Source organism: Balaenoptera physalus, assembly GCF_965194825.1.
Source record: "Balaenoptera physalus genome assembly, chromosome: 10".
Taxonomy (NCBI): domain Eukaryota; kingdom Metazoa; phylum Chordata; class Mammalia; order Artiodactyla; family Balaenopteridae; genus Balaenoptera; species Balaenoptera physalus.
Genome location: NC_138889.1, coordinates 18,987,444 through 19,013,802, shown reverse-complemented (window position 1 = coordinate 19,013,802; position 26,359 = coordinate 18,987,444). Strand labels below are relative to the sequence as shown.

The following is a 26,359-nucleotide window of genomic DNA, read 5'->3' as shown; positions in this document are numbered from 1 at the left end:
GAGGATGCCCTGACTGGCCCGTTGGAGCACGGGCACCCACCTCCTGCCCACTTTCACCCCCACTCAGAGCATGGATATATCCCCACTGCCAGCCGGGCCTCGGTCCACCTCGTCCCGTGGTTGCTCCCTCCAGGCTCCTGGAGCAAAAAGTCCATCCTGACCATGTGACCGTCTGGATGAACCCATCCTTCCGCTCTCCTGGGCTTCCTGGGGCTTCGTTGGTACCCAGTGCCCTGTGTGATCCACCTTCCAAAGTAGATGCAGTTTCATTAGCAGAACAGTTGCGGAATTAGGTTCTCGCTGTCTAATGAATCTGACTCTTGGGTTCACTAATTATACAGGAGCCTTTAATTAAATAGATATAGAAAGGTTGGAACACAAAGCTAGTTACAGCGTGCTGTCTTTTGCAAGTTAATTTTATCCAACTCTAGTGGGGTCGATTCGGCGGCTGCTGGTATTTTTGCTCGTGTGTGAGCAAAGCTTCTCTGCCCCATGAGGCGTGGAGAGGGGAAAAGCACTGACATGCAGCGTGCCCAGGCGTTCTCGGTGGAGGGGAGGATACAGCAGGTCCAGTGCTGCTGTTTCGAGGCCAAGCCGTCGCCTGGGTTCAGTTGGAGAGGCCACCGCACTTCCTTGCCGGGGCCAGCGCTCTTTTCCAATTCCCTTGCCTTTCCACCTTGGAGTCACGTTTTGGGGGAGAAGAGAGGGCTGTCTTCTTATTCGGTCTTGCTGTCTCCTGTCTAGTCCATGGTCAGTGTCTGCTTCTTCTTTCCCATTTTGCCTCCAGCAAGTGGCCCTCCAGGAGGTTGGTGGTTCAGGTGTTTGTGAAATGAGCCTGCTTTGGGGTTGGGCAGATCTCCATCTGTGTGACCTCGGGCAGGTTTGTCTTCTGAACCCCCAGTGTCTGTATCTGCAAAGGGCAGGTGTTGCGGACTCACGTCCGTTAGGTAACAGAATATATGGCGAAGGCGTCTACAGTACCTGACCGTACAGTGGTTGCTTCTGCTGCCACCGCCCTCCCTCCCCCCAGTTCTGAAGTTGTCGTTCGGGAGCGTTCCCACCACCGTGCTCCCGTTGAGGACAGTCTGGCTGCGTATAGTCTGTCCTCGCTGCCTCCAGCGCCTCGGTCACGGAAATGCCATTCGGTAGCTCTGTACGCTTCCGCTTGCCACCGCCTCACTGCAGAGCCCCTGTGCCTCTGCGCTGCATGGGGTGCCGTCGCTCTCCCTGGCCTTCATGGCCCTTCGTCAAGTGTCCTAACTCCTTCTCACTTCCCAGTCTTCCCTCTTCCAGATCCAAAGATTGGGCCGCACCGGGCCACTGTCTGTCTCGCTGTACCCCGTGTCTTCGTGTTCCATTTCTCCTCCCCGTGGGACCTCCCCTCCCCGACACCTGGCCCCTCAGAGCCATCCTCATCCCCCACCTGCCCCACGTTGGCCCGGAGTCCTGGGTCCAGGAGTTCCTGCGCTTGGCATCTGCTTGGTACCGGTGCACTCTTTCTATTTTTATGACTTGCACCTCCAATCTTCTTGCTCCCCCTTCATCTTTGCAGGTTGTTCAGGGTTTAGTGGGGGGAGTTTCGTGAGCTGTCTGCCCACAGCTCAGTCACCCTCCCCCAGAGCGGAATGTGGGTCTTGCATTTCATTTGCTCCCTGCTCCAGCCCCCCGTGTGGTCTCTCACTGCGTGTGCCGTTGGACACTTCCACGCGGGTAGTACAGCCCGCGGTTAACGCTTCCTCGCCTCTCAGTACCTCCGCCTGGTAAGCACCCTTTCTCCTTACTGTCTCCTTGAGTCTCGTGCACTAGCCAGACTCGTGTGCTGGTCGGTGTGCTCTGTGCGTGGACCAGCACGGCTCGCTTTCCAGGCTCTGCGGCTTTGTTCACCCCCTTCCCTCTGCGTGGAATAACCCATCCCCAGTCTTCCCAGATCTTCCAAGGTCCCTTCCATGATGCCATCCTCACCTGTTCCTCACCTCCGGCCAGAAGCAATTGAGCCTTCTCCTGGGGTCCATATTTCTTTATCCGAGGCTGTCTTTGGACCCAATCTTTCTTCTCTGTATTATCGTTATTAATGGAATTGCCTGATCTCCTCTTGCTTGGGAATCAGGGTTAGGAATTTGGGCATCTACCTCCTGACCCTGTGACCTTGGGCAAGAAATGTAAACCCTCTGAGCCTCCAAACGGAAGGCTCCCGTTAGACACTTCGCACTCTGCCCGACACACGATGGGCTCTCAGTAAATGTAACTTCCCTTTCCCTCTGTTCCCCTAATAGACTGGAATAAGCTACTTGGGGACAGGGTCTGTCCCCATTATGTGCAGCACATCACCTGGCACATTATTGGAGTCTATAGATATTGGTTGAATGGATGACTGCAACCTGGGAGGCCGGGCAACTCAAGGAAACTCCAGTCTCCCACCGGGTCTCTCCTGCAATAGGAAGTATTTAGACTGTGTCCCAGGGGTTCACTGGAGGGCAGCCAGGAGCCCGCTGGCTAAGCGTGAGTTAGCCGAGGTCTCCGTCGTGAAGCCCAACACTTCAGCAGTGTTGGTAGGGCCGGTGGGGTGGCAGAGAGAGGAAGAGCTGCTTACGCACATTCAGGGGGTGCAGGGCCCCCGCTTCCGACAAGATGAGTGACTTTGCGCCACCCCGTGACCGAGATGCTAGTTCAAGGTCCCACAGTCTTGTATGGATACCCTGGCAGCTTTGGGAGCTGGGGCCTATTTTCTTAACTTTTCCTGTCTGTCCCTGAAGTCCGTGCAAATGATTTGTCCCTCTGAAATTCACTTGCCACTGCCCTTGTAAAAGAGGATTCGGTGATGGGGGAGGTATGATGGGTCACAGCAGGGCCTTAATTCACCCTTGCAGATAGCTCATAGCCTGCTTCAACTCTGATATTTCTGTGCTCTGTTTTTTCTTTCTCTGGTCCCATATATCTCTCACCCCTGTGCCAGGATGGCTTGAAAATAAAGCAGCAGCAAGGGCTTCGTGAGGCTAGATCCCAAATTGTTTGCCCCCCTGTTAAACAGTGAAGGCCCTAACGCCTCTAGAGAGACCTGACCATGTCAGGGAGGTGGGTTCAGAGGGCTGGGCCGGCGGTGCCAGGTCTTCTCCAGGATTCCAGTAGCAGCAGTTGGGTTTTACCTGTTCCAGTTCCTCCCCCAGTTGCACGATAACAGACCTATGTGAGGTCTTAGAGGAGACGTTTGATTAGATGACATGAGATTTTCTTGCTGCTCTGTTTTGAAGGCTCCATGCAGGGAGCCGACAGCCAGGATGGCCCCTGAGGGTCTGTAGCTCAGACCCACCTTACACAAGATCACCAGGGGTTGGAGCAGCGGTGCAGAGCATCACGGAACAAGAGTCGCTCCACAGCCCTGGGGACTGTTTTAAGAAGGGGTCAGGCCGTGGTGAAGGGAGTCTGGGCTCTGGGTCGGGGTCAGGGAGCTCCTGGCTTCCCCTAAATGTTGTCACATTTGTCAATGTTGTCAATGAGCCCAGGAGAGGCTCATTCCTGCCGTGTCTCCTTCTTCGCAGAGCTGCACGGGCTCTGCGTGCTTGCTGCCCTACCCCCTCTTGGCGAGCGTGGCCTGTGTTTGTTATTGTAGTTCTGGCTCTGGGCCAGGCCTGGCTGGGTGCCAGCCTTGTGGGTACAGTGTGTACAGTGAGTGCTGAGCCAAGTTTGTCATCATACACGATTAATTTTTTTTTCTCATCTGGTAGGGGTGGGGTGAAGGAGGAGGCAAGAAGGAGTTTCTCTGATGCTTGAGTACAGGCCTCATTGGATTCTGCGGAGATATTATTTCTCAAAGGAGAAAACGCTCTGGCTCACTCTCCCCCCCCCCAGCTTTCCTCTTTCTTGAACTCTCTTCCTCCTCTCCTCCATGTTTCCCTATCCAAGGAAATCAGCCTGTATAAGATCGACACTGTGAGGCCTTATTTTCAGTGACTGGAATACCAAATTTATACTCTTAAATCAGTTTTCATTGTGTTGAAATTGACAATTTGTTTAATTAGAAGTTTGCCCCGTAGGAGGCCCTTCTTAGAGACAATTCTTTCTCTTTCTCTCTCTCTCTCTCTTTCTTTTTTCTTTTTTGAGACCCTAAATGGTAGTAGCGAATGTTCAGCTTAATTGAAGTTTTGATTTCGATTTGAATGCGTTAACTAACCAAATGTTTATGAGATATACCTGATGATAACAATAAGTTTAAATTAACTTAACTAACTATAACAATAACCTAACTCACTCGCTAATGAGATTGATCTGGCCAGACCCTGCATTCTCAGAGGTGGTTTGGGGATCAGGAGGGTCTGAGCGTTGAGAAAGAGATTTGGGGTGAGAAAAGTGACCCCTGGAACACTTTGCAAAGCTGCCCCTTCTTCTGGAGCATGAGTCTTGGGTGGAGGACAGTGCAGGGAGCCGGGGAAGAATCACAGCCCCTCTGCATCCCCAGATCACTCTGAAGTCTCCTGCCCATCCTTTGCTGCCCCATCCCTTGTGGGAGCATCTGTGACCCTCTGTCTCTTTGCCACTCCTTGTTCTTACTTAAGAGAACATCCTAGCTCTGGATGTCCACGCAGAAACCACAGACTCGGGCGATGACTCGAGTTGGTCCTGCGATTTGCTCGGGTAAGGTTTCCCATTAGGTAGTGTTTCCCGCAGCTTGGCCTGATGTGCTGTTGGATTATGACTGAGCACACCCAGAACCGCTTGCCCCTATTTTTGCCTTGGCCGCATAGTGTTCAGAGGCTTGCATATTTCTGTGGCCTGCTTCTGTTCTGGGAGTGTCATTCATTTTTCGAGCCAGCAGATGCATCAGGCTCTGTGTACTTAACACTGCAGAACAGGCAGCACCCCTACCCTCTGGGCGCTTATGTCTAGTAGGAGAGATGTTTGACTGTAAAGTTATGATAAAAGAAGGTGGTGTGTGCTGAGCGCCAAGAAAGAGTTCTAGGAGGAATTCAAGGAGGAAGGGGGGCTCCTGGGAGAAGGTGGTAGAATGGATTTCTGAGAGCACCTGGTCGGGGCAGCCCATGCCGCCTGGGGTGATGTGCAATGTAGCTGGGCCTGTAGGCTGGGTGTGGGGGGAGGGGGCAGGGTTTAGAAGGGAGGAGCCTGGCAAGATTGCAAGGTCCTCCAGTAGCAAAATGATTTGCATTTTACCTAGGGCACTCAAAAGCCGCTGAAAGACTGGATGAGGAAGGGACACTTTTATTCCTCTGGAATAGAAAGGACTGTTGGGCTTTTTGATGCACACTAGGCTGGAGTATAGGGTGCATAAGACTCTTGGGGAAATGGCGTGACTGGCAGTCAGTCCCGGGGCGTGGCTGGAGGGGGGCGTGGCCTGTGCCTCTTGCAGTGGTTAGGGGCACACAGCCTTTCTTTGGGGGGGTCCCATCCTGCATGCTCACTGCTCCTCACCCTTCTCCAGGCACTGTGAGCCATGGCTATTGAGAAACACCCCGATACCAGACTCCTCCCCACAGTCAGAGCCACCAGGAAGGAACATGATCTTTGGCTGACAGATCTTCTGATTCCAGCAGCAGCATGGTGTGGCCAGGGCATATCATCGGGGGCCAGGTCACCGTGTGGCGGGGAAAAGGGCAGGAGAGGTTGGGGTCAGAAACCAGATTGGTTCTCTCATGCTTTCCCCTGATCAGAGGGAAGAAACAAAATTTCACGAGATGTCAAAGATCTGTGGGTTGTACTTGTCCCCCTGTTTTTTTCTTTTGGGAACACTAAGCTTTGGGGTTCAGGGTCCTTCTTCCCAAAGACAGAGAACGTGTGGGGGAACGAGGTAACTGGATTATGCCCTGTGACTGCGAGGCGGGGATATGAGCTGGTCCCCGTGACGATGATGGAGAGGAATCTCAGGATGCAAAGATGGCTTCTCCTGACCTTGCAGCTTCTTCCTCTCACTCCCCTCTCTCTTCCCAGATCAGGCATCTGCTAAAAGCAAGAGACTGGGGTTATCCAGGCAGCTTGGAACCCAGGGTCCATTTGCTCCCTCTCTGCTCACTCCCTCCTTCTGGTTGGCTTTCTGCCATCAGGGTAAAACCAGGAGATAACCAAGAAGAAACTTCTCAGGACCTCAACCTCACTCAGCATGCCTGCAGAGCTGGGCACGATGGAGGGTTTGGGTTAAGATAGGATGTGAGTGGCTCAGAGCCTGCCTTCCCCTTGGTCCCCTTGGGTGATGGGGGCACAGGAAGAGGGAAGAGAAGCCACGTTCCCTGGCTCTCTCTGCAGCACGCTCCCCTCTCTCCCTCCCTGCTCTGAACCTGGCCTGCTTCCCGAACTTTTTCCCAGAGTGGTGTCGTCACCGGCCTGCCGGCAGGTCTGGATGTTCTGCCAGCATTCCAGAGAGTTTATGATCGCTTGCAGATGTGCCTCCAAGAACACACTGTACCCAAAGCAGAAATTAACGCAGCCTTGACTGCTGTCCAAGCCCGTACACGGGAGAGATGAGAAAGAAAACAAAAACTGTTTAGTGCTGTTTATAAATTATATACTGGCTGATGAAAAATACATTTCTTCCCCCTCTCCTCCCTGTTCCTCGCCGTCCCCCACCCCCGCCCCTTCTCCCTTTCTGCCTCAAGAGCCTAAACGGAGACCAGAAGAATATGGCTTTGCCTTTTAGCTCCCGTTTTGGCGGAGAACCGAAACCCCGCTGCTGATTCACAGCCAGGGTATTTTTCCCCTTTACCTGATGAAATATACTGGTGTTTCCAGCCCAGATGGGGGTGTTTTTGGTTTTGTTTTCTGGGTTGGTTTTTTTTTTTTGTCCAGGGATGTTGTTTACAGCAAGTTACAGGTCCTGTGATGGCATTGGGTGCAATGCTGGCCCCGGGGGCAGATAAAGCCCACCCATCTCCCCACCGCAATGCTGCTGGAGGCGTGTGCCTGGGTCCCCCGGCCCTGAAGATGTCACGTTGTGCCAGCTGTACAGAGAAAGTTTGGAAAGTTCATCACAGGTCATTGTATTAAACAGTGTTTTCACCACTTCTCTCCCACCCCTTCACCTACAGCCCCTGTGTGAAAAGGGGGTTCACATAGCCCTCGCCCCAAATACACATGTCTCTCCCTCCATATGGTGCCTTAGCAGGGGTTTGGGAAGCTCGTGCATCTACCCCTCTGGAGCCCAGCCTCTCCCCCTAGGCTTGAGTCCCCCCTCCCAGTTTATTCTATAAATTCGTTTCCACATTATGTCTATCCATTTACATGGCTTTTGTGTTTTTTAATACTGCTAATGTTTATCATTTGCCCAACAGGCTCGACAGATTTTGCTTCCTGTAGAGCATCGAGGCTTTAGAGCCCCCTCGTTGCTAAGTAGCAGTCTCCCTGTACTGTAATGGGCTGATTTTGTATTCCGTTCAGCGCTGTATCTTATTTTTGTATGCAAGACAAAGTGTTTTGATGGAGGACGATTGCGGCAGTGTCTGGAGGCTGTTTGGAGTTTTATGGGCTGTACAGTACACTGTGTGCTCTCCGAACAGAACACAGGCTGTTGAATTTTGGATTGGATTTGTCATTTTTCCCCCCTAAGAGAGGGGCCTGTCAGAACATTAAGGGTGGAGGGAAGAAAGTGGAAATTATGTAATAACCTTTCTCCCTCTGTTTCTCTCTCTCTCTGATTTTTCTATCCCAAAATAGGGTGGTTTCTCCCCCCCACACTCCCTTTCGTACCATATGATTCTGTCAAGTAAGATAATGACGTTCCTGTCAGGAAATGAATGGCCCTCGAGAGATGGACGCTGGGACATCCCGTCTGTCTATCTGTTCTCCAGTTCTCTCTTTCCCTCTCCCTCGCTCCCACTGTCCTTCTACATTCTGGGCTGCTTTGCTGGCCCTTATTTTTGTCTGAGGATGGACGGCTAACGAGGTTGCAGGGTAGGATGTTGGTGTGGGATCCACCCGAAGGTGATGGCATTTTCTTATTTCCGGGATCTTTTCACCTTCCCGGATGTGCACACTGCCAGCATTCCTAGGTGGTCCTCCCTTGCCCTCTTCTCTCCTCAGCCCTCGTGCCCTTGCTCTCTACCCAGGCTGTGCCTGGGTCCCAGTGTCCAGGGCTGTGCCCGAGAGACCAGCTGCCTCCAGACCATGTAGTGACGGCTCTCTCTGCTGGCTGTTCTTCTCGGCGCTGTCTTCTGAGCTCTCTCTGGTGGCAGGTGTTTATTTTTCAGCTCTGCTTTTTTCCTCGCTTCCATTTTTTCCCCAGTCTCCTTTCATCTCACTCCATCTCTTCATCCTTGTTTTTGCATCTGTGTTAGCCTGGGCCTTTTCTCAATGCTCCTGTGCATTTTGTGTCTTCCTTCTTGTGTCTTCATTAGACTTTGTCTCCCTCCATCTTGGTTGACCTTCTCTGTCACAGCTCAGAGTTTCTTAGCTTGGAAGTTGGGCGGTGGTTGAGGTAGGGAACAAATTGTTACTCTGTCCCAGAAGGCCTGGGGAAGACTCCAGAGTGCTCCCTGCACTCCTGTCCCTTTCCTCTCAGGGACCAGAGTGGGGCTTCTCTGGCTCGGTTCCTGCTTTTCCTAGGTCCCTGGATGTTTTCTTAAGTTGAGCTGTGCATGGGCAAGTGGATGAGCAGGGTTAGGTTTTGCAAGATTCTTACTGGACTTTGCCACTAAAAAGTACACCTTGCTGGCATGGTGCTTTCAGAGGTCTGTACCATGCACCTGAGTACAGAGCCCACCAGGCACCTGGGAGAGTGTTCACCCCCACACCCCAATGGCCTGGCATGGTGCCCAGCACATAGAAGGCTTTTGATGAGTACTTGTTGAATAAGGGAATACCCTGTTGCTAAATTCTTTGTACTTCTGGGGAACATCTGGGTTTGGTGGGGCCTGAGGCTTCCACAATTTGTGGTGCCCACTCTCAGAAAAAGATTATGGGAGACTGGTTCAAGATGGTGCGGTAGAAGGACATGCGTTCACTCCCTCGTGCGAGAGCACCAGAATTACAACTAACTGCTGAACAATCATCGACAGGAAGACACTGGAACTCACCAAAAAAGATACCCCACATCCAAAGACAAAGGAGAAGCCACAATGAGATGGTAGGAGGGCCGCAATCACAATAAAATCAAATCCCATAACTGCTGGATGGGTGACTCACAAACTGGAGAACACTTATACCACAGAAGTCCACCCACTGGAGTGAAGGTTCTGAGCCTTACGTCAGGCTTCCCAACCTGGGGGTCCGGCAACGGGAGGGGGAATTCCCAGAGAATCAGACTTTGAAGGCGAGCGGGATTTGATTGCAGGACTTTGACAGGACTGGGGGAAACAGAGATTCCACTCTTGGAGGCCACACACAAAGTAGTGTGCACATCATGACCCAGGGGGAAGGAGCAGTGACCCCATAGGAGACTGAGCCAGACCTACCTGCTAGTGTTGGAGGGTCTCCTGCAGAGGTGGGGGGTGGCTGTGGCTCACCACAGGGACAAGGACACGGGAAGCAGAAGTTCTGGGAAGTACTCCTTGGCCTGAGCCCTCCCAGAGTCTACCATTAGCCCCACCAAAGAGCCTCTAGGTTCCAGTGCTGGGTTGCCTCAGGCCAAACAGCCAACAGGGAGGGAACTCAGCCCCACCCATCAGCAGACAAGTGGATTAAAGTTTTACTGAGCTCTGCCCACCAGAGCAACACCCAGCTCTACCCACCACCAGTCCCTACCATCAGGAAGCTTGCACAAGCTTCTTAGATAGCCTCATCCACCAGAGGCAGACAACAGAAGCAAGAAGAACTACAATCCTGGAGCCTGTGGAATGAAAACCACATTCACAGAAAGATAGACAAAATGAAAAGTCAGACGACTATGTACCAGATAAGGAACAAGATAAAACCCCATGAAAACAACTAAATGAATTGGAAATAGGCAACCTTCCAGAAAAAGAATTCAGAATAATGATAGTGAAGATGGTCCAGGACCTTGGAAAAAGAATGGAGGCAAAGATCGAGAAAATGCAAGAAATGTTTAACAAAGACCCAGAAGAGTTAAAGAACAAACAAACAGTGCTTCCCTGGTGGAGCAGTGGTTGGGAATCCACCTGCCAATGCAGGGGACATGGGTTCGATCCCTGGCCTGGGAAGATCCCACATGCCGCAGAGCAGCTAAGCCCTCACAACTAAGTTATGAGCCACAACTACTAAGCCTGTGTTCTAGAGCCCGTGTGCCACAACACCTGAAGCCTGCACTCCTAGAGCCCGTGCTCTGCAACAAGAGAAGCCACGACAATGAGAAGCCCGCGCACCACTCGCTGCAACTAGAGAAAGCCCTTGCACAGAATGAAGACCCAGCACAGCCAAAAATAAAAACAAATAAATAAATAAATTTAAAAAAAAAGAACAAATGAACAGAGATGAACAATACAATAACTGAAATGAAAAATACACTAGAAGGAATCAATAGCAGAATAACTGAGGCAGAAGAACGGATAAGAGACCTGGAAGACAGAATGGTGGAATTCACTGCCGCCAAACAGAATAAAGAAAAAAGAATGAAAAGAAATGAAGACAGCCCAAGAGACCTCTGGGACAACATTAAACGCACCAACATTTGCATTATAGGGGTCCCAGAAGGAGGAGAGAGAGAAAGGACCTGAGAAAATATTTGAAGAGATTATAGTTGAAAACATCCCTAACATGGCAAAGGAAATAGCCAACCAAGTCCAGGAATCACAGAGAGTCCCAGGCAGGATAAACCAAGGAGAAACATACCAAGACACATAGTAATCAAACTGACAAAAATTAAAGACAAAGAAAAATTATTAAAAGCAGCAAGGGAAAAATGATGAATAACATACCAGGGAACTCCCATAAGGTTAACAGCTGATTTCTCAGCAGAAACTCTACAAGCCAGAAGGGAGTGGCACGATATATTTAAAGTGATGAAAGGGAAGAACCTACAACCAAGATTACTCTAGCTGGCAAAGATCTCATTCAGACTTGATGGAGAAATCAAACCTTTACAGACAAGCAAAAGCTAAGAGAATTCAGCACCATCAAACCAGCTCTACAACAAATGCTAAAGGAACTTCTCTAGGCAGGAAGCACAAGAGAAGGAAAAGACCTACAAAAACAAAGGCCAAACAATTAAGAAAATGGTAATAGGAACATACATATCGATAATTACCTTAAATGTGAATGGATTAAATGCTCCAACCAAAAGACATAGGCTTGCAGAATGGATACAAAAACAAGATCCATGTATATGCTGTCCACAAGAGACCCACTTCAGACCGAGAGACACATACAGACTGAAAGTGAGGGTATGGAAAAGGATATTCCATGTAAATGGAAATCAAAAGAAAGCTGGAGTAGCAATACTCATATCACATAAAATAGACTTTAAAATAAAGAATGTTACAAGAGACAAGGAAGGACACTACATAATGATCAAGGGATCAATCCAAGAAGAAGATATAACAATTATAAATATATATGCACCCAACATAGGAGCACCTCAATACATAAGGCAAATACTAACAGCTATGAAAGAGGAAATCGACATTAACACAATAATAGTGGGCGACTTTAACACCTCACTTACACCAAAACACAGATCATCCAAACAGAAAATTAATAAGGAAACACAAGCTTTAAATGACACAATATATCAGATAGATTTAATTGATATTTGTTTATTTAGTTATTTAGTTTAAATGTAATTTTATTCATTTTTTTATACAGATTCTTATTAGTTATCCATTTTATACATATTAGTGTATATATGTCAATCCCAATCTCCCAATTCATCACACCACCACCCCACCACCACCACTTTCCCCACTTGGTGTCCACACGTTTGTTCTCTACATCTGTGTCTCTATTTCTTCTTGCAAACTCGTTTGTCTGTACCATTTTTCGAGGTTCCATATATATGCATTAATATACAATATTTGTTTTTCTCTTTCTGACTTACTTCACTCTGTATGACAGTCTCTAGATCCATCCACGTCTCAACGAATGACCCAATTTCGTTCCGTTTTATGGCTGAGTAATATTCCATTGTATATATGTACCACATCTTCTTTATCCATTCGTCTGTCGATGGGCGTTTAGGTGGCTTCCATGACCTGGCTATTGTAAATAGCACTGCAGTGAACATTGGGGTGCATGTGTCTTTTTGAATCATGGTTTTCTCTGGGTATATGCCCAGTAGTGGGATTGCTGGGTATTACGGTAATTCTATTTTTAGTTTTTTAAGGAACCTCCATACTGTTCTCCATAGTGGCTGCATCAATTTACATTCCCACCAACAGTTTAAGAGGGTTCCCTTTCTCCACACGCTCTCCAGCATTTATTGTTTGTAGATTTTTTGATGATGGCCATTCTGACAGGTGTGCGGTGACACCTCATTGTTGTTTTCATTTGCATTTCTGTAATGATTAAGGATGTTGAGCATTCTTTCACGTGTTCGTTGGTGACCTGTATGTCTTCTTTGGAGAAATGTCTATTTAGGTCTTCTGCCCATTTTTGGTTTGGGTTGTTATAGGGCATTCCATCCAAAAACAGCATATTACACTTTCTTCTCAAGTGCACACAAAACATTCTCCAGGATAGATCACATCTTGGGTCACAAATCAAGCCTCGGTAAATTTAAGAAAATTGAAATCATATCAAGCATCTTTTCCGACCACAATACTATGAGATTAGAAATAAATTACAGGGAAAAAAACTGGAAAAAACACAAACACATGCAGGATAAACAATACGTTACTAAATAACCAAAAGATTACTGAAGAAATCAAGGAGGAAAACACCTAGAGACAAATGACAATGAAGACACGACAATCCAAAACCTATGGGATGCAGCAAAAGCAGTTCCAAGAGGGAAGTTTATAGCAATACAATCCTACCTCAATAAACAAGAAAAATCTCAAATAAACAATCTAACCTTACACATAAAGGAACAGAGAAAGAAGAACAAACAAAACCCAGAATTAGTAGAAGGAAAGAAATCATAAAGATCAGAGCAAAAATAAATGAAATAGAAACAAAACGATAGCAAAGATCAATAAAACTAAAAGCTGGTTCTTTGAGAAGATAAACACAATTGTTAAACCTTTAGCCAAACTCATCAAGAAAAAGAGGGAGAGGACTCAAATCAATAAAATTAGAAATGAAAAAGGAGAAGTTACAGTGGACACTGCAGAAATACAAAGCATCATAAGAGACTACTACAAGCAACTCTATAGCAATAAAATGGACAACCTGGAAGAAATGAACAAATTCTTGGAAAGGTATAACCTTCCAAGCCTGAACCAGGAAGAAATAGAAAATATGAACAGACCAATCACAAGTAATGAAATTGAAACTGTGACTAAAAGTCTTCCAACAAACCAAAGCCCAGAACCAGATGGCTTCACAGGTGAATTCTGTCAAACATTTAGAGAAGAGCTAACACCCATCCTTCTCAAACTCTTCCAAAAAATTGCAGAGGAAGGAACACTCCCGAACTCATTCTACGAGGCCACCATCACCCTGATACCAAAACCAGACAGAGATACTTCAAAAAAAGAAAATTACGGACCAATATCACTGATGAACATAGATGCAAAAGTCCTCAACAAAATACTAGCAACAGAATCCAACAACACATTAAAAGGATCATACACCATGATCAAGTGGGATTTATCCCAGGGATGCAAGGCTTCTTCAATATACGCAAATCAGTCAATGTGATACACCATATTAACAGACTGAACAATATAAATCATGTGGTCATCTCAATAGATGCAGAAAAAGCTTTTGACAAAATTCCGCACCCATTTATGATAAAAACTCTCCAGAAAGTGGGCATAGACGGAACCAACCTCAACATAATAAAGCCCATATACGACAAACCCACAGCAAACATCATTGTCAATGGTGAAAAACTGAAAGCATTTCCTCTAAGACAAGGATGTCCACTATCACCACTATTATTCAACATAGTTTTGGAAGTCCTAGCCATGGCAGTCAGAGAAGAACAAGAAATAAAAGGAATCCAAATTGGAAAAGAAGAAGTAAAACTGTTACTGTTTGCAGATGATATGTTACTATACACAGATAATCCTAAAGATGCCACCAGAAAACTACTAGAGCTAATCAATGAATTTGGTAAAGTTGCAGAATACAAAATTAATGTACAGAAGTCTCTTGCATTCCTATACACTAACAAAAAAAGATTAGAAAGAGGAATTAAGGAAACAATCCCATTCACCACTGCAACAAAAAGAATAAAATACCTAGGAATACACCTACCTAAGGAGGTAAAAGACCTGTACTCAGAAAACTATAAGACACTGATGAAAGAAATCAAAGATGACACAAACAGATGGAGAGATATACCGTGGTCTTGGATTGGAAGACTCAATATTGTGAAAATGCCTATACTACCCAAAGCAATTTACAGATTCAGTGCAATCCCTGTCAAATTACCAATGGCAGTTTTTACAGAACTAGAACAAAAAAATCTTAAAATTTGTATGGAGACACAAAAGACCCTGAATAGCCAAAGCAAACTTGAGGGAAAAAAACAGAGCTGGAGGAATCAGACTCCCTGACTTCAGACTATGCTACAAAGCTACAGTAATCAAGACAATATGGTACTGGCACAAAAACAGAAATATAGACCAATGAAACAGGATAGAAAGCCCAGAGATAAACCCATGCACCTATGGTCAACTAATCTATGACAAAGGAGGCAAGGATATACAATGGAGAAAAGACAGTCTCTTCAATAAGTGGCGCTGGAAAAACTGGACAGCTACATGTAAAAGAATGAAATTAGAACACTCCCTAACACTATACACAAAAATAAACTCCAAATGGATTAAAAACCTAAATGTAAGGCCAGACACTATAAAACTCTTAGGGGAAAACACAGGCAGAACACTCTTTGACATAAATCACAGCAAGATCTTTTTTGACTCACCTCCTAGAGTAATGGAAATAAAAACAAAAATAAACAAATGGGACCTAATGAAACTTAAAAGCTTTTTCACAGCAAAGGAAACTATAAACAAGATGAAAAGACAACCCTCAGAATGGGAGAAAATATTTGCAAATGATTCAACAGACAAAGGATTAATCTCCAAAATATATAAACAGCTCGTGTAGCTCAATATTAAAAAAACAAACAACCTAATCAAAAAATGGGCAGAAGACCTAAATAGACATCTCTCCAAAGAAGACATACAGATGGCCAAGAGGCACATGAAAAGCTGCTCAACATCACTAATTATTAAAGAAATGCAAATCAAAACTGCAATGAGGTATCACCTTACACTGGTTAGAATGGGCATCATCAGAAAATCTACAAACAACAAATGCTGGAGAGGGTGTGGAGAAAAGGGAACCCTCTTAACACTGTTGGTGGGAATGTAAATTGATGCAGCCACTATAGAGAACAGTATGGAGGTTCCTTAAAAAAACTAAAAATAGAATTACCGTAATACCTAGCAATCCCACTACGGGGCATATACCCAGAGAAAACCATGATTCAAAAAGACACATGCACCCCAATGTTCATTGCAGCACTATTTACAATAGCCAGGCCATGGAAGCAATCTAAATGCCCATCGACAGATGAATGGATAAAGAAGATGTGGTACTTTTATACAATGGAATATTACTCAGCCATAGAAAGGAACAAAATTGGGTCATTTGTAGAGAAGTGGATGGAGCTAGAGACTGTCATACAGAGTGAAGTAAGTCAGAAAGAGAAAAACAAATATCGTATATTAACGCATATATGTGGAACCTAGAAAAATGGTACAGATGAACTGGTTTGCAGGGCAGAAATAGAGACACAGATGTAGAGAACAAACACATGGACACCAAGGAGGGAAAGCTGGGGGAGTGGGGGGTGGTGGTGGATGAACTGGGAGATTGGGATTGACATATATACACTAATATACATAAAATAGATAAGTAATAAGAACCTGCTGTATAAAAAAATAAATAAAATTCAAAAACAAAAAAGAAAAAAATAAAAAGATTATGAATATCAAATGTGAGAGCCCTTCCCAGGGAATAGGCCCATGCAGTATCGGGGTGGGGTGGGTGCTAAAGCTTCTGTTTTATGAGCTTCAGGGAGAAGGGTTCTCCATAAACACCATGAAGAGCTGCCAGTTGAGGCCCCCAGAGTTGGAGCCACTGAGTGGGGAAATTCAAGGCTAAGGATAGGATGGTGACATCGGCCCTGCTCTGGGGACCCTCAGAACACGGGGCAGCTGTGTTTGCAGGCCTCAGGTTTGCATTGTACAAGGGTCAGGACAAATCCTCCCGCCTTTGGTAAATTGCCGTTGGTCCCATCGGACCTGGTGGACGCCTCTGTATTTCATTCCCTCTTCTCAATGAGGCTGGCTGGGAGCCACAGACCAACCCTAAGTCCCATCTCACCCAGAGACTCCAGGTAGATCAGTACACACGGCGGCATCCTGCCTGCACCCTGGCCTTCAGGGACTCTCCGTGAGACAACATGGTAGCCACTCCTTTCCTAGGTGCTCCGTCTGCCTGGGCCGTAGAGTTGTGTCTGACTGGGGCAAAGCACTGGTCCTCTCACGGTCTGTACGCGTGCGTGTGCGCGCGCGTGTGTCTTGGAGAGGAACCAGGAAGGTGAGGGGTCCTGGAGGTGATGGGAAGTGTACCTAGAGGTCTAGGGGTCTGTTCTGCTGAGCTTCCAGACTCATCCATTAATTAGGGTCGGGGGGGGAGGAAGTAGGATTGGACAGTTTTTTGGCAAGGACACTACTTACTCCTTGGAAGATGTGGGAAAGCTACAGTTATGGTCCCAGTAATGAGGGGCAGCTGTGTGTGTGTGTGTGTGCGTGCACGTGTTTGTGGGTGCACACGTGAAAAAAAGAGATTGAGAAGAAACGTTTACATGAAATACTCGAAATTGTTCCTTTGCTGTAATGGCTCCGCACAGACCATTACCTTGCAGATTTAAAAACTAAATGAGCTCATCATATCTAGTGACTTCCCCCGACATTCATGCCTGATTGCAAAGCCTGCGTTACCTTTGAATTTCAACTTCATTGTTTGTTATTAATTCTCAGATATGGGTGGTATGTTTCCCTCTCTTGGATTCAACCATGAACATGTTGATTTGGTGTGATGGATGGAAATGTTTCTCAACAGGACCCCACTCAAGAACCTTTTTATTTTAAAAAATAGCCCCATGAGCTCTAGGATCGAGTCTAGAGTTTCCGAGGGATCCAGTGGGCTGAGGTGGGACATGGGGTTGACTTTGGAGGGGGTAGAAGTCTTGCACTTTTTAATGTAATAATTTGGGTTTCCTATGAATGGTTCTGCGTTCCGTGCAATACTCTGCATTTTCATAACTGTCTCTTCCACTTTGGGCAGAGGAAGGGAGGGAAGAAATAACAGCAGCAGTATTCTGTGGGCAAAGGAAGAAAACAAGAGAATGGGGCAGAGAACAGGCTAAATTTAAAATTGTAATTGGCTGACTTCCACTGGCTTGCGGGTGTTTTAATGACTCATAATAACTTCATTTAAAACCAGCTGAGCAGAAAATAGATTGGAGAGGAGCCTCGGGCCATTATGGATTTGTTTTTTTTGACAAGCTCGGTGTTCGGCAGCCAGGAAGGCTCTCAGAGAGGGCTTGGCTGTGTTCTCTCCATCTCTCTCTCTCTCAGGGTTGGTGGTCTGCCCGGAAGAGATTGTATAGAAACCCAGGGCGGCTTTATTTTCCACCCCCCCCCCATTTTTTTAACTGATTAAAAATAGACGCCTTGAGGTATTATTTTAGCATCAGTACAATTTTTTTTTTAACTTTTGATGTGGTAAATGGAACATAAATAAAATTGTTTTTGAAATTACCGAATTAATTAGGTAGTAAAGCCACTACGATGCATAAATTTCCCTTGCCGGTTGCCCTGACCCATATTTGGGGGGCGTTTCCCTTTTTTCTCAATCCTCTCCCCCACCAGCTCCACCTTCCCCCCCCCATGCGGACCCTCCCTTTGAATGGCAGGGTTCTTTTATCATCCCGGCAACAGCTAAATGATTTTTTTCAAAGATCTGTAGGATTTTGACAGGATTGGGTCTGTCCCGCTATCCAGTCAGCTCGAGGAAGCACGAGTTTTGGGAATTGCCAGAAAAGGCTCTAACCTGCCTCTAGCCATTTTAAATAGATCTTGCCTGTTTCCCGTGCTAGGAACGGTGCCAGCCGGGCGAGTGATCCTTTCTCTCTTCTCTTTCTGAAGTCAGCCGGCTCAGCCATGGGCTGCATCTGTCTGGGCAGGACAAGAGGCCACCCCCCTCCCATCTGATTGCCCATAGCCATTTATCTATCCCCCCTTATGGCACCTGTCACCTTCTTTGTGTCATCGCTACTTATTTGCTTGTCCTTTTTTGCCTACCAGACTCTAAGCTTCTTCAGAACATGTGATTTATTTATGTCTCCCATACTACCTAGCAGAGTGACCTGCAAGGTGGTTATAACTCAGTTTTTTGCATAAACTAATGGGTGAGTGGACGAGTGTGTGGTGAGGCGCCTGGTGGGGAACAGCCCCAAAGCGCTGCCCTGCATCCTTCCAGCCCTGGGGGGTCAGCCGTCTGGACGAGGAGACAGGAGAGGGGGCAGGACCTCATCGGTGGCGTTCTCGGTGGCACCCCCACAGCCTGACACACAGCAGGCTCTCAGTAAATACTGGTGAAGAAATGAGTGGCTCTGGAGGCATGGCTGGGCCAGGGGGGAGGAAAGAAAAGTCAGTACAGGCATGGTGCTTGGCCTTCTCCATGTCTGAACTCACTTATCGTGCGCTGACCTTGGAAGGTAGTTGTGCTGATCCCATTTTACTGGTGAGGACACTAAGGCTTAAAGAATTGAAGTAACTTGGGGAAGGTCGCACAGCCAGGAGTGCCGAAGCTGGATTCCTAGCCAGGGCTCGCTGCCCCTTACTTTTCCAGGATACCACACTGTGGTGCTGGCCCAAAGGCTTGCTTTCCTGTTTGTAAAGATAACCAGTGTCTCAGTGACTGGGGGGCTGAGACAGGGAGAGCCAGTAAGTTTCTGTTCCCCAAGGGTCCTGCGGGTGGGATGGGGTCATTGGGTACTGCTCAGGGCCTTGCATCTGGGCCACCAGGAGCAGGTGTGAGGCTTATGAGCCTCTTCCTGCTCTGCCCGAGTCACGTGTGTTCAGTTGTAGCCGCCGTGGTGGCTGTTAGCCCTTCCCATCACCTTGCAGGGCAGTGGGTAGGGTGGTTCTGGGAGCACTGCTGGAGGGTCTGTGGGTATTTGGCCCCCCTACCCAGGTGAGAGCTTGGCTCTGTCATTTGCCCGTTCCTACACCCCACTGCCGCGCCGCACAGGAGGGGCAGGACCAGGGAGCCGGCACCGGTGGTCTCATCTGCGTGGAGACCCAGCTGGGTGCCCTGCTCCTGGGGGGAGGCTCTCTGCTCAGTGATGCCGAATCAGGAGTGAAAGGGGCAGCTGACCAATGCTGCCTCCCCGCAATGTGGGACCTGTGATGACTCGGGGTGTCACTCGCTCCTCAGACTTCAGTTTTGGAGCGAGACGCGGCAGGAAGATCACGGCCTCCCTGATCTTTCGGATTCTGTCCAGTGGAGCTGGACCACTTGGCATGAGACTCCTTCTGTCTGTTCTGCAGCAACCCCATCTTCACAGCCGGACCATAAACATCAACCAAATGGGAACCAGATGGTGAAGCTTGGGGCAGCAGAGAAACCTCAGTGACTATCCTGGGTCACTAGATGGGACTATCTTTGGGGGTAAAATTGTTCATGAATGAGTTCAGCAGTTAGCTGATGGCCAGTGAGGGCCAGTTGATGCAAAGCCTGGCAGGACAGACAGAGGGGCTGCAGCCAGGGTCCTTACCTTCCAGGGGCTGTCGGTCTGGCTGAGAGGATGATGTGAGCCCCCAGCAAGGCTGGGTGTGCCCCCATCACCACAAGGGGAAAGAGTGAGTGCAGCAGTTTACAGGAGGGAGAAACTCCCAAGGACTAGGGTGATGAGGAATGGCTTCAGGAAGGAGGTTCCTGGGATTTTCATGGGCTGTTTGCTGTAATGTCCACATGGAGCTTTGGTGGTGGGCAGTGGATCTGCTTCTCTGGGCAAGAGGAAGCAAGAACTTCTGTGAGCAAGAGCCGGTCGGGCAGGTGTCTCTTCCCTCCCCTTCCTCCTCCTCCTCTGCCCGTAGCTGTCTTGAAGAGGCTTAAAGCCCAGTTTCTCATACTGGAGAATCCTCAGAGTTCTAAGGATGTTATGACCCTCCTTGGGCTGCAGGTTGAGAAACACTGCATTAAAAATGAAAAGCTGGGGGCTTCCCTGGTGGCGCAGTGGTTGAGAATCTGCCTGCCAATGCAGGGGACACGGGTTCGAGCCCTGGTCTGGGAAGATCCCACATGCCGCGGAGCAACTGGGCCCGTGAGCCACAACTACTGAGCCTGCGCGTCTGGAGCCTGTGCTCCGCAACGGGAGAGGCCGCGACGGTGAGAGGCCCGCGCACCGTGATGAAGAGTGGCACCTGCTCGCCGCAACTAGAGAAAGCCCTGGCACAGAAACGAAGACCCAACACAGCCATAAATAAATAAATAAATAAATAAATAAAATTTAAAAAAAAATGAAAAGCTGGCACTTCAGATGGTCCCTCCATTTTGAGGTGTCCACAAAACAAACACAAATGTGAAAGTGGGGTTTCAAGCCGGATGCAGATCCAGAATATACTATGTTTCTCATGCAAGACTAGGTGAACTCCAGAATATGTCGCGAGTGCCCAGGCTCCGCGAAGCCCGGGTTGAGAACACACAGCTTAGAGGGCTGCGCCTCTGAGGTTGAGGACAGAGACTTGGCCGCCCTGGAGGGTATGGAGGAAGGGGGAGGAATTTCTTAGGCTGAGGCCGCCAGGGCCCCGCCCACCTTCTCAGACCACGTGGTGAAGCCCCTGTGTGTGCGGCGTGAAGGCGGAGGTTGGCGCTGCTTCCCTTGGGTCCTCTCCAGGATTCAACCTCACGAAGGCATCTCTTCTAGACTTTTCCCCGGTAGTTAACACGCTCCCTCCTCCTCCCGACCAACCATCTTATTTTGATTGGAATTCTTTTGCTTGCCTGAGAAAAGGAAAAAAAAAAAAGGAAGTTCTAAACTTTTCATTAGGTCGTTGGGATAAGAAGTCTTCTGGGGTAGTCGGATTAAAGCTCGGTGGCTCTCGCTGACTATTACAAGCTAATGGAGTACCGGGAGCTCATTGGCGGCTGCAATGAGCATTTTGCTGGAGTAATTATACAAGGCCATGGTGGTTTTCAGTAACAAGGTAACTCCAGGTAAGGAGAGAACTCCCTGAAACTTTTGATTTGCTGGAATCCTCTTCGTTTTATTTCTTCATTAAGAGGAGCCCAGGAGAGACAAAGGCCTCGAGAGCAGCTCTTCTGGGAGGCTGCTCTCAGTCGGGGATTTCTGCCTGAACAGCCCCGATTGCCTGGTCCCTTTGTTGGGGCCTGATGAGAACAACCCGGCACGCCTGGGAGAGCCCTGATGGGCCAGGTTTACATGGATTGAGATTTGGGGTCCAGAGTCAGACGCTCTGGACTATAGGATGGAGAGAGATGGGTACAGGCATCGGAAGCCTGGGGACAGCTGACCAGGAGGCAGGGAGACTCACAGGCCAGCATCTTCATGGCTGACGTGTGCGCTGAGAGCAGGCCTGACCGCAGGTAACGAGGCTGGAATCGCACTCTCTGTCTCAACTGGGGTCTGTCCATCCTGGGTGGGTGAGGTGTGGGCCTGCGTAAATACAGTCTTTTCTGTCCCAGAGGATTCTTTATGGTGAAACTTTCTTAGACATGCTACCCTCCCTGGTACCACACCCCCAGCCAGAGTCGTAATCAGGAGGTCAGGGCCTGAGCCTGCCACCCGCAGGTCTGGGCTAAGCGGGCCTGGGAAGGACTTTTCAGCGCCCTTGGCAAGGCCCTGGGGCCTTGCCAAGCCGACCTTGTCCTCTGGGTGGCCCTGCCGGGCCTCTGGCCGGCCGCCCACCTGCATTGAATCATGCCCCTCAGAGGACAGCATGTAACTGTGCTTCCAGATATAGCCCCCGGCCCCCCGGGGGGGCAGGGAGGGTCATTGTCACAGAGCTCTATGTCTTTCTGACACCGCATGCCCTGCGTGGCTTTCTTCCCTAACTTCTCAGCCTGGCACAGCCTAGGATTCTGCTCTGTGAGCAAATGTAGAGCTATTTTGTTTAAAAAGTATGTGGCCCGTTTTTTCTCTTCTCCATCTCCTGCTTCAGTTTTCAGGACTCTGCCTTCAGTCTCTGGCCTGGCCCTTCTTCTTTCTCCATCGCACAGTTATAAATTTGTCCCAGTCAGAGGCTGGCTGCATCGAGGCAGGAATGTGTTGTTTGGTTAAATTGTAAAATTAGCTGGGAAACTTAATGAGGCATTCCGCCTCTGCCTTCTGAAGAACAGGAAGTTTATGAAGGTGCCTCGAGCCCCTTGCCTAGGAAGGAAGGAAAGAAAGGGAGGGAGCGGCCCAGGAATGTGGAAGAGCCTTGGCCAGGTGAGTTTGCAGGCCTAGGACCCGACTGTGGCCTGTTTAGCTGGGAGGGGCCTGAGAAGTCATCCCTCAAAGCCTCAGCTTTGGGGCAGCCTCTGTCAGCCACCGTGAACCCACAGGGGCTCCCTCCCTCGTGTCCAGGGACCTTGAGGCTGCACAGCTGGCTATGGTTAGCTGTTTTAGTGCCAGATTCCTTTTTTGTGGTTGTGCAAGGCTGAAGAGACAAAGACCAAACGCTTCGTCTTAGAGGGCGCCCACGGCAGAAGGGAGAAGGCCAAAGGCAACAGTTATAAGGGTGGCCGACATTTACTGAGGGCTGACAGTTGCCCGGGACTGTGCCAGACACTTTATTCCATGATCTCACGTGATCCCCACGAGACCCCTATGACGACCCCTATTGTTATGTCCACTTTATGGATGAGGAAACTGAGTTTACTTGCTCAGGATTGCCCAGCAAGGAGGAGGCAGAGTGGGGCTGTAAACGCAGGTCTGCCTGCCTCCAAAGCCCCTGGTCTTAACCTCAGAGGTAAAATTCCAGCTTCCAGTTCTCTCCTGTTTCCAGTCCTTTCCTGGCTGCCCACTTCTCTCAGCCCCTAGCTCATGCGGCACAGACTGCATGCTTGCAAAAGCTCACCCTGAAGTTTTGGAAGAGCTGCCAACAGCCTATATTCTGCACTCACCAAATTCTCAGGTCCTCCAATGACACCAAACAAACTTTGCAGTTTTCAAGCAGCAATTCGATGCCATTTTAGTTGTCAGATGCACTTTAATAAGGCTAAACATGGGAAATATTTACCCTGCCTGGACTTTTTGCATGAGGTCAGCCAGAAAAGGCAAGGGTTTTTTTTCCTGGGGGGTGGGGGGCGGGGTTGATGGCTCATGTTAAGAATGGGCATGAAGTGCGACAGGCAATGTTGCTGTTTGGAAAAGTGTGGAGTCTTAAGGCTCCTGAATTTTGAGCCTGGAACTGTCAATGCCGTGGCTGTAATGTAACACCTCAATTATGGTGCAGGGGGTAAGGAAGAAAGACTCTGAAACCTGCAAGCTTCTTTAGATCCACAGCCTGAGCCACAATTAAGGTTTCAGAAACACCAAAGGCAAACCAGTGAGTGTCATTTTTAACCAGTTTGAACATTTTACTACTTCCTAACATCAGAAGCACCCGGGCTGGAGAGCCTGCTTCTTGCCCTCAATAAAGTGATTAAGCTGAATGGGTGTTGGGGAGTATTATTAGGCTGAGAAGTGCTAAAAATAGAAATGCTCTGTTTTCTGAAAGCCACAGCAGGCCTGAAGAGACTGGCAGCCTCGAGGTGCCACTGAGGGGCCTGAGGAAGGGGAGGGAGGGTGGCAGTCCCCGGGGCCCCCGGTGGTCTGAGATGGGGTGTGGTGGGTGTTATGACGGGCAAGCCAGGTGATGGGCCTCTTTCCCAGCTGTTCATCAAGAATAGAGTGACAGTGGAAGCTGTGGATTGGTTGCTTCTGCCTTGGTTTTGAAGAACACCCCTCCCCCCCCCAAGGTGTGTGTGTGTGTGTGTGTGTGTGTGTGTGTGTGTGTGTGTGTGTGTGTGTGTATTAATGAATTTAAAGTAACTGACAATGCTGGAGTCCAGCATGGACACCTTACCCTAAAATTTACACATTCAGCCCTAAACTAATTGGATTTACCTGCTGCTCTTGGTGGGGGGGGATCTAATTCGGGCAGTGAGTAAAGGGCAGGTTATAGGGGCACATGCAGACAGAGCTGGGGATGGGGAGAGACCTCAGAGCCAAGGTTGAGCATCTGCTCTGTCGGGCCTGGATTAGCTAGGATGCTCAGGGAAGATGGAAGAAAGGGACTTTTTGGTTAACTGAAGGTCAACCTAGAAAACCTTGTCTACTTCATTCTTTGTAGTTTGCTGTCATTCATCAATGTGAGAGACCATTTTTCTACTTTAAGTGAATACGGTTGATTGTTTTTTATGATAAAATATCTTGCTGGCTTACAAGCCAAAAGGAGAATGCCCAGGAAGGGAGCCAATCATGGAAGGATATTCCCAACTGTGGCTTTATTGGAAGTCAGTCTTGAAGATCGGTGGTACCTTTTTCTTCTGTCAAGCCCTGCACATTTTCATATCTTGAACTCATTCCTCCCCGTGACAGCTTTAGGTGGCGGTGGGTGGGGGGGCAGGAACAAGATGTCCATTTTACAGGTGGAGAAACAGAGGCCGAGTAGTACATGCGTCCACAGCACAGCCAGATCAGTCCAGGCCCTGTCTGATGGACAGCGGTGGCGCATTCCTGGACCAAGAGGGGAGGGTTGTTCTTTAAAGAAGAGGGATGAACTGAGGAGGTGGCCTCAGAGATTGTGGGAAAGATCTCCTACCTCCAGGGATGAGCCAGAGTATGGAGAACAGCAGAGGCCTCGAGCACATTGCCTCTGGGACCTTTTTCTACTCGCCTTAATGTGAACTTCTTACTCTTTAACCTTTTATATAATCAGAGGCCCTGATGGTTAGGTGGGCTTCCCATGCTGTGACCCTGATTGAGTTTGTTTCTCTTTCTTTACACTTACTGGCTATGAGACCTTGGACCAGTGAACTAAGCTTTTCAAACCTCAATTTTCACCTCTATAAAATGGGGATAATCTTAGAATTGATGGCAGAGTTAAGTGGTATGTGGCACATAAAGTAGTTAGTATGGCGCTTATTTATTTTGTAATAAATGTTCACTAAGTGTTAGTTATCAGTGTTCTTGTTATTACCGTCAGTGCTGCAGCAGCAGTAGCGTCGTTGTTCCTCATCGCAGGGCAGCCCTTGCGGGACCCCTAGCATCCTGGGAAGGGAAGAGTTAGGGTGCAGTTGCCAAACGCCAGTTCCCATTGCTGGGCACCTTCACGTGCATCATCTCATGTGAACTTCCTAACAAGCTTGTGGCCTCATTTCTGGCTGAGTGGTGCCCCCTGGAGTTGTGCAATTTCACAGTCCCCCTTGTAGGATACAAGGGATGTACCATTACCTCTTTAGCAGGTGAGGAAACCGAGGCCCAGAGAGGTTAGACTGCTTCTCCTCTTGATGCAGCTGGTGGGCACCTGAGCTGGAATCTGTCGACATCAAAGCCAGGGATAGACTTGACAATGACTGAATCCTGCCTCTTCCCGGCAGCCTGGCTGGATGTCTGTGAGGGCTGTGGCATGGCTTCCTGGTGGGGCTCTCAGGAGAAGAGAAGTTCCTGTCTGCAGGGCTCTTACAGGTCACAGCCAAGGGAATAGTCAACAGACACTTGTATGCAGATCCCTGCCCGCTGGTTGTCACACTGTGACAGCATTTGAAGCCCTCTGAAATGCTTTGTTCCTTGTCACCTGTTGAAATATGATTGCCTAGGGGTATTTTAACTTAAAAACAAAGTACACACACACACACACCACACACACACACACGGTTGCAAGTGGAATTGGAGAAAGGTGCCAGGCGTTGGGAGAGAGCAGGGGATTCTGAAAGGAGTGGGGATAAAGGAATTCCCTCTATACAGATCCCAAAGAGATCCCAGGGCTGTGAGAGGCCTTGGCATGCTTTTCAGTCAGTGAGAAATGAGGGAGGAAGGATCCTGCGAGGAGAAAGGGAGGGAGGGCCAGAATGCAGTTAGGGCTGAGCAAGGCTGCCCTCCCTTTTCTCTGAAAGCACCTCAAGGGAAAATTTAATTGGAGGGAGTATCAGGGCATGTTAGGGGACTGGAGTGGTGGTAGACATCAGCTTGTGATTTGTGGGTAGGCAGGGTTTTGATTCTGGCCATCACCCCTGCAGTGGCCTGGTTTTACTTTTCCCCATCATCCAGGCAGTACTCATGACCCTTAAC

At 48.5% G+C, this 26,359-nt stretch overlaps 1 protein-coding gene and 1 long non-coding RNA gene across 4 annotated transcripts in view; one reads left to right on the top strand and one right to left on the bottom strand.

Moving 5' to 3' along the window:
- Nucleotides 1–26,359, top strand: part of ZBTB16 (zinc finger and BTB domain containing 16) — a 190,500-nt gene that overhangs the window by 87,742 nt on the left and 76,399 nt on the right. The gene's annotated exons all lie outside the window — the stretch shown is intronic.
- LOC309637114 lies at nt 6–18,729 on the bottom strand. The gene is made up of 3 exons (XR_014250416.1): nt 9,390–18,729; nt 6,707–6,941; nt 6–6,436 (listed from the first exon to the last, which is right to left on the bottom strand). It is a non-coding gene; the product is annotated as an uncharacterized lncRNA (long non-coding RNA).